We start from the raw sequence: 7,532 nt of genomic DNA on the forward strand, positions 1-7,532 counted from the left end.
CCTATTGGACAGGGTATTGTTGAGCTTAAAAACTGGATTTTGAAAACGAAAGGGGGGACTCTGCTCCCCAGAGGTATCCAAAGGCACATCTTGCCTTTGTATACTTTATTTCAAATTTTATGCAGACGGACATCAAAGGTCAGTCCTCGGCGGACCGACATTGGCATCCTAACACTTCAAGTTCGTGTGCCATGGTATGCTGGAAGGACCCGCTCACCAATGCCTGGCATTGACCAGATCGTGTTTTAGTCTAGGGCAGAGGGTCTGTATGTATGTTTTCCCAGAAAGAGGATGGAGCACGCTGGCTCCCAGAAAGATTAATTCGCCAAGTGGACTCAGAGTCACAACCTTCTTAGTAAATGTGCTTAAACGCACTGAAAAGTTTTTTTTTGTTGTTGTTTTTTCTTTTTTCTTTTTTTGTTTCCTTTTTTGTTTTCAAGCTGACAGCCTTTTTCTGCCCTTCTGGAAATGCCTGTTTAGTTCATAAGCTTGCTCTCCCAAAATTAAAAGAACAATCCAAAGTCATTCGCTCATGCCTGGAGCTAAAGCCTGGATACTTCTGCAGTATTTACATTCCAAAGGCTGGTACATCCCGAGGTTACTGGCCAAAACCGTACTAATTTACATTTGAATTGAGCCCTGATCTCTAGGTTCCCTGAGTCAGAACTGGTAATTTACAACTGAAGTGGGGAGGCTACACCTATCACCTGTACAATAGCAGCATTTCAAGAACTTCAGAAAAGAAGTTTTCTAGAGAAACGGTGGCATTCCCTGGACTTTGCAGTCATTTAAGGCATATCTTGGCACTAGCTGCTTGGATGAATGGTGCATTACGAAAGTCTATCCCATCTGGTTTGGGCTTTGGCAGATGTTCACGTAAGACAGAGGCACATGCCGAGTGGCTGTGTTTTTGAAAAAAAAAAAAAAACATGAAAAGAGCCTGGTTTGTAGCATCAAACTAGTTGCATGTGACCTTAAGGACGGGTAATGATATTTGCCAAACAAATACACAGGTTATCAACTAAGCACCATAAATATCCCCATACAAAGCTGTGCCAATTGATATGGCCTTGACCCTGCTTTTATATAATAAATAAGGACAGGATTTTGGTTTCCTCACCCATGTCTCAACTCCACAACTTCAGAGCTTACAACCAGAGACTGTCAACTCATGCCTGCTGTGCCTAGGACAAAGGCCCACTACGCTGAGTTCCATCTTCGAGGATTCCAGAGGAAGGTATGCCTGGCTACTGACATGTCCACTGGCTGAGGACATTGTTGAATGAAAACAAACTGACTGCCTGAGGACATTCTCTGTTGACCTATACCCAAGTCAGACACACGGTAGCCTAGCTTCCCCTTTGACTCTGCTCAGACTCTTCCTGACTTCTTCTGCATTGTTTATGTTATGCAAATGTCATTGTAACCTAGCGATCCAGTTTTGCTTTCTTGTATACACATAAATGCTGAAGCCCAAAAGTAAAGTGGCAAGCCTTGATTGGAACCCCTCAACTTGGCTTCATGTCCTTTTGTTCTCAAACTCTGTGTTTCAGGCCCCCTTTCTCCCTTCGGTTGAGAGAGAACCTGGTTTGTAAAACTGTGGGACAGTTTCACATCACTTTGTGTTGATTAAAGGAATGATGCATAGAGAAGACACTGAAATTGTAATCACAAGTCCACCCAGATCTACACAGAAAACACTACTAGATACAAAGTCACAAACAATCATCTCACTCTGAACAGTTGACACATGATCTCATTAAAAACTAAACAGAATTAAATGATGGCCCAGATAAAACAGGCTAACAGGTATCCCTTAGAGCACTAAATCTAAACACTGCAGAATGCACATTGTTCTCAGCAGCTCATGGAACTATCTCTCAAGTAGATAGATATTAGGACCCAAAGAAAAGTCTTAACCAACATAGGTTTTGGTGGTGGAAAATTGAGTGAATTGAAGTGAAATTGAAAGTGTAACATTCATAGCTTGTTTTGGAATAAAAATTCTAACTGTATATATAAATGCACTAAGTTGTATATAATTTGAGTATCATTAGTTTTGATGGATTTTATTTATTTATTTGTATTTTCTTTATAATAAACTAATTTTTTAAAAAAAATTATAACTTTTTTTAAAAATTGAAAAAGAAAATGTGGGAAAGAGAAACACCAGTGGGTGTGTACACTCACACTCACTATTGAAATCACTGTGGAGTTTACTCAGAAAAATGAAAACAGATTTCCAAGTGACCCAAATTTCTAATATTATGTATATACTCAAACTATTTAGGTGTATTCTACTATATAGCTAGGTGTATATTATTTATGTGCTTAGGTGTATGTGTATACTACTAAATACTTATATGTATATTATTATGTACTTAGAGTACATTACTATATACTTAGAAGTGTATTACTGTATACTTAAGTGCACAGTACTGTGTACTTGGATGTATAATACTACCTCCTTAAGTGTATGCTACTATGTAGTTAGTAATATTCCTACATATTCAGGTATATACTACTAACAAGTAAACATCTGTGCTCATTAAAACTCTACCCACAATAGCTAGGAAACAGTTTCAGCCTGTGTGTCCATCAACTGAAAAATAGATAATGGAATTGTGATATGTGTACACAATGAAATTTCATTCAGCTATAAAAATAAAAATTTTGACCTTCAGCAGGTGTTGGTGGTGCACACCTTTAATCTCAGCACTTGGGAGGCAGAGGCAGGCAGATTTCTGAGTTTGAGGCCAGCCTGGTCTACAGAGTGAGTTCCAGGAGAGCCAAGGCTACACAGAGAAATCCTGTCTTGAAAAAAAAAAAGAAGAAGGAAGAAAGAAAAAAAATTTGATCTTCTTAGGAAAGTAGATGGTACTGGAAAATCCACTTAATAAGGTAACCCACACACAGATAGACAAACAGTATATAGTCTCTGCCACATGAGTATCCTAGACAAATTTTTAGTGTGTTTAACTTGAAGTGCATATAAAGGACAGAAATCTAGAAAGAAGCATTTAGAAGGAGAACAAGAAAAAGACAACTTAAAGAAAGAGACAGTCTGGCCTGGCTGTGGTGGCATACGCCTTTAAATCCCAGCACTTGGGAGTCAGAGACAGGCACATTTCTGAGTTTGAGGCCATCCTGGGCTACAGAGTGAGTTCCAGGACAGCCACAGAGATCTAGAAAAACCCTGTTTTGAAAAGAGAGAGAGAGAGAGAGAGAGAGAGAGAGAGAGAGAGAGAGAGAGAGAGAGAGAGAGAGAGAGAGATTCCATACACTTATAATATGGAAGTGGAGGAAATGAATATGAGAATGAGGTGTTATATGCAAAGATGGAGTGGTAAGATGAATGATGTAATTAACAAAGCCAAGATTATATGAAAATACCATATGGAAACTCATTAGTTTGAAAGTTCATTAATATATTAGTCAAGGCACCTTTCATAGGTAGAAAATACTGTTTGTAAAAGTCATAGGTTATAGGAGTTGTTGCCTGGAAAATGCCTGAGGATCCAAATAATACAGGCAATTGTCACTGTTGTCAGTTGCCCACAAAAAGTAGTTGGTAAGACCCTATTGCTATAGACATCCTTATATGTTTATCATGGGACATAAAGAAAGCAAGCTAGGAGTGGCCTGGACTATGCCTTCCTGCTGAATAGCCATCACAGTGTTAGGCAGGCTGTTATTAGGAGAGTGTCATCAACAATTACTCAGCTGTGGACACTGTGATCTATACTTCAACCAGCCTTACAAGATATGCTCAGTGATAAATAATGTCTATTGTATTATGGGGTAAATAGTCATTTTTTTATTGGTATTGAGAAGAGTTCACAGCTAGTATAGTCAACATGGTTAAATGTCCACATTGGAGATGGAATAGATCCTAGTGTTTAAGCTGCCATTGCTATTCTGCTAAAGAGCCATGATGTGAACATCAAATTGTCTTCCAAATAGCCGTACTTTTTTTTGCTTATATATCTCTACTTTCATCTCAATCAAAAGATGTGCCTTGAAGTAGGCAGTCATAATTTCAGAGACTCAAGACTAGCCAAAGTGGTGAGAATAAGAGCCCTGTCAGTGCTCACCATAAATGAGACATCTGTACACTACAGTATAGACTTAGGAAACACCAATGAAGACAGTATGAGAATGATGTAAGAGCCTAAAGATAGGGTAAAATGATGTGGAATATTTTCTTCTAGATATGACATGGTCATAGCACTATTGAACTCATAGTAGCTTTGATTACTGCTCAAGGTTTCCAAAAATCTTGGCCCTTTCATATTCTATCAAGGAGAGAGGAGGTCCTCCCAAACCCCTACCCATTTCTTGAGTATTTATAGGCAGGTAACAGAAGCTAGGGGCATGGCTCATGAGACCACCCTCCTTCTAGCAGCTATAGGATGCTAGTAATTGCTGGTGGAAGGAGATTTATTTTTTTCAGTAGAGAAGCTACTGGTAAGGTACCCATGTTGCATCAAATGACTCCTTGCCTTTGCTCCAGTAAGAAACCCCAGTGAGACTCACTGTGTCAAAACACGCACATAAAGAAAAGGAATGAGAAAGTAAAATGGACAGCTACTTGGGAAAAGGAACAGGATCAGCAAGAACGAGAAAAAGGCAAGAAAGATATGTGGGCTATTATAGTTATCAAAATACCTGTACACATATTAGGAAATAACAATAATAAAACCCTTTATTAGATATAGTCAATATATTTCAATAAAAATTAAAATAAAGGCAAAGTGTAAAGGATCCTCTCACCTACCTCTGAAAATATTTTTGATACAAATAAGGATTAGGATTTACAATACTTAAAAAGATACTTTTGATTAAAATGGTGGGTGGTCAGGCTAATGTATAAGATGTATGAGAAGCCATTACAAAAAAAAAAAACTAAGAGAATCCATAAAGGAGAAGTATGGTAGGAAGAAAAGAGCATTTGTTATATTTCTGTTGTGATAAAACACCATGAACAAAGGCAGCTGAAGGAAGAGAGAGCTTGCTCATTGCTGGCAAAGGTATAAGAATGGGAAGCTGGGATTTCATTTCCTAAACTATAAGCAGGAATCAGAGGGAGTACAGTGGAAATGGTTTAAGGGTTTAACCTCTAAAAGCCCACCTTGAATGGAATACTTCCTCCAACCAGGCTGTGCTTCATAAACATTCTGAAAATGTGCCACCAACTGGGAACTAAGTATTCAAATGTGGGAGCCTATGTGTGCCATTTCTTACTCAAATGATGACGGATATCAGTATTATCCATCATGGAAAGACTAGTACTCCAAATGGTGCTTAAATGGTATGTCATGGGGCAAGCAGTGGCTGTGCCCTGTTCTGTGGTGGTTTGTGAGAACAGAAAGACTTCACAGTAAGGTTTGAAATGGTAATGAGCCCTGGGCCAACAGACTGGTTGAATGCAGAGAGAAAAAATGGATCCTACAGAAGATACTAAAGGGCTAGAGTTGTAGGCAAGTTAGGTAACACACATGAAATTGTGGGTTTGAGCCCCAGCACCAAATAAAGTGTAGAGTAGGTGCTTGTAGTCCTAGAACTCAAGAGGTACCAGAAGGAGGAACCATGTTTCAAGGTCATGATCTAGTTTTATCTGGCTAGATAGACAGTTCAAGCTATATCTCACTTTGTCTTTCTTTTTAAAATTCTTTAAGACCTGGGACTGGGGAGACTCCAGAGAAACTATGGTAGCAACTCTATTTGATACTCTTAACATTAAGTGATATGGAGCCTGGTGTGCCACCTCCTATAGCCAGGTCAGACTCCCAGTGGAGGGATAAGAAAGCAACCCATCCATAAAAACTTTGGGCCCAAATGTGTCCTGCCTTCAAGATGTGCAGGGAAAAAGATGGAACAGAAATGGAGAGAATGGACAATCAATGACTGGTAAAAATTGAGATATACACTATGGGCAAGAAACAATTCCTGACACTATTATTGATACACTAATATGTTTGCAAACAAGAACCTAGAGTAACTGTCCTCTGAGAGGCTCCACCCAGCAGTTAACTAAGACAGATGTAGAAATCCACAGCCAAACATTAAATAGATCTCTGTGAGTGTTATGGAAGAGTTGGGAAAAGTATTGACGGACCCAAGGAGGGTAAGAACTCCAGAGAAAAACCAACAGAGTCAACTAACCTGGAACTTTGTATACTCTCAGAGACTGAAGCACCAGCCAAAAATCTATCATGAGCTAAATCTAGGGCCTCTGCACATATGTAGCAGATGTACAGCTTAGTCTTCATGCAAGTCCCCCAACAATTGTAGCTAAGGCTGTCCCTGAATCTGTTTTTTTCTCTGTAATGAGACATAAATTGAGATGGGAATGCCATTTAAGATGAGACTTAAAAATTTAAAAAATTTAAAAGTTATAATTTTTTAAAATTAAGATGGGACTTGAGTCACCTGAGTAATATTATTATAATTATAAAACATTTGATTATAACATTTATTATTATTATTATTACTATTTATCATTTATAAATCTTGCAAATTTCATGAAGACATTGTTTTTAATGGCTGAGTAGTACTCCATTGTGTAAATGTACCACATTTTCTATATTCATACCTCTGTTGAGGGACATCTGGGTTACTTCCAGCTGCTATGAACATAGTAGAGTATGTGTCCTAATTATATGTTGAAGCATCTTCTGGGTATATACTATGTCAAATTTATGGTTCATTTCAGCATTCCGTTACCTGGGCTGCCTTGTCTGGCCTCAGTAAGAGAGAATGCATCAAGTCCTGCAGAGAACTGATGCATCATGGTGGGGAAATAAACCAGGGGCACCTACCCCTTCTCAGAGGAGAGGGGGTTAGGGAAAGAAACTGTGGGAGTGGCATATTGAGAGGAGAGTGATACTGGATATTGGTATATAACATGAGTGAATAAATGAATGAATAAATAAATAAATAAATAAATGAAATAAATGTCTGAGTTTCCTCCATCTTCTATATTACACAGGATACTTACCATTTCCTTTGAGGAACCATTCAACATAAGTTCCAAGTGACCCTGGCATCTTCACAAGGTTTGTCTTATTCCAGAAAAAATAAGCAGAAACAAGAACATCTCTGGGATTTCTAATGAGATAGATTGCCTTAAATAGAAAAAATGTAAATGAAGATCAATAGTCATTCCTCAGCATTTAACTAGCATAATTTACATGAAATATCAAGGTTTCAAATATCCAAAGGTTTCTAAAAGCATTTATTATTTTTATTAGGGCAATATATATATATATACACAAGTATAAAAAAATCTATACCCATAATTCCCCTTATCTAATTTTATTTGATTTGTAAAGATGGAACAGCAAAATGGCTAGTTCATTAATAGTGTAAAGAAACCAAAAGCCAAAACCAGACTGATTAGACACTTGTAAAGATCAAAATAATAATTGGTTATCCAAAATCAAATGCCCAGCCTTTAAAATATACATACAAGTAACACTGTACTGACTGAGAAGGTTTTACTGAAGTATTTAGGTATATACATATATATA

The 7,532-nt window shown here is 37.8% G+C and overlaps 1 pseudogene; it reads right to left on the reverse strand.

Annotated features, from left to right (window-relative positions):
• The window catches only part of LOC116101665, a 518,236-nt pseudogene that overhangs the window by 505,335 nt on the left and 5,369 nt on the right, over nucleotides 1-7,532 (reverse strand).

The sequence above is a fragment of the Mastomys coucha genome, unplaced genomic scaffold (genome assembly GCF_008632895.1).
Source record: "Mastomys coucha isolate ucsf_1 unplaced genomic scaffold, UCSF_Mcou_1 pScaffold21, whole genome shotgun sequence".
In the NCBI taxonomy this organism is placed as follows: Eukaryota; Metazoa; Chordata; class Mammalia; order Rodentia; family Muridae; genus Mastomys; species Mastomys coucha.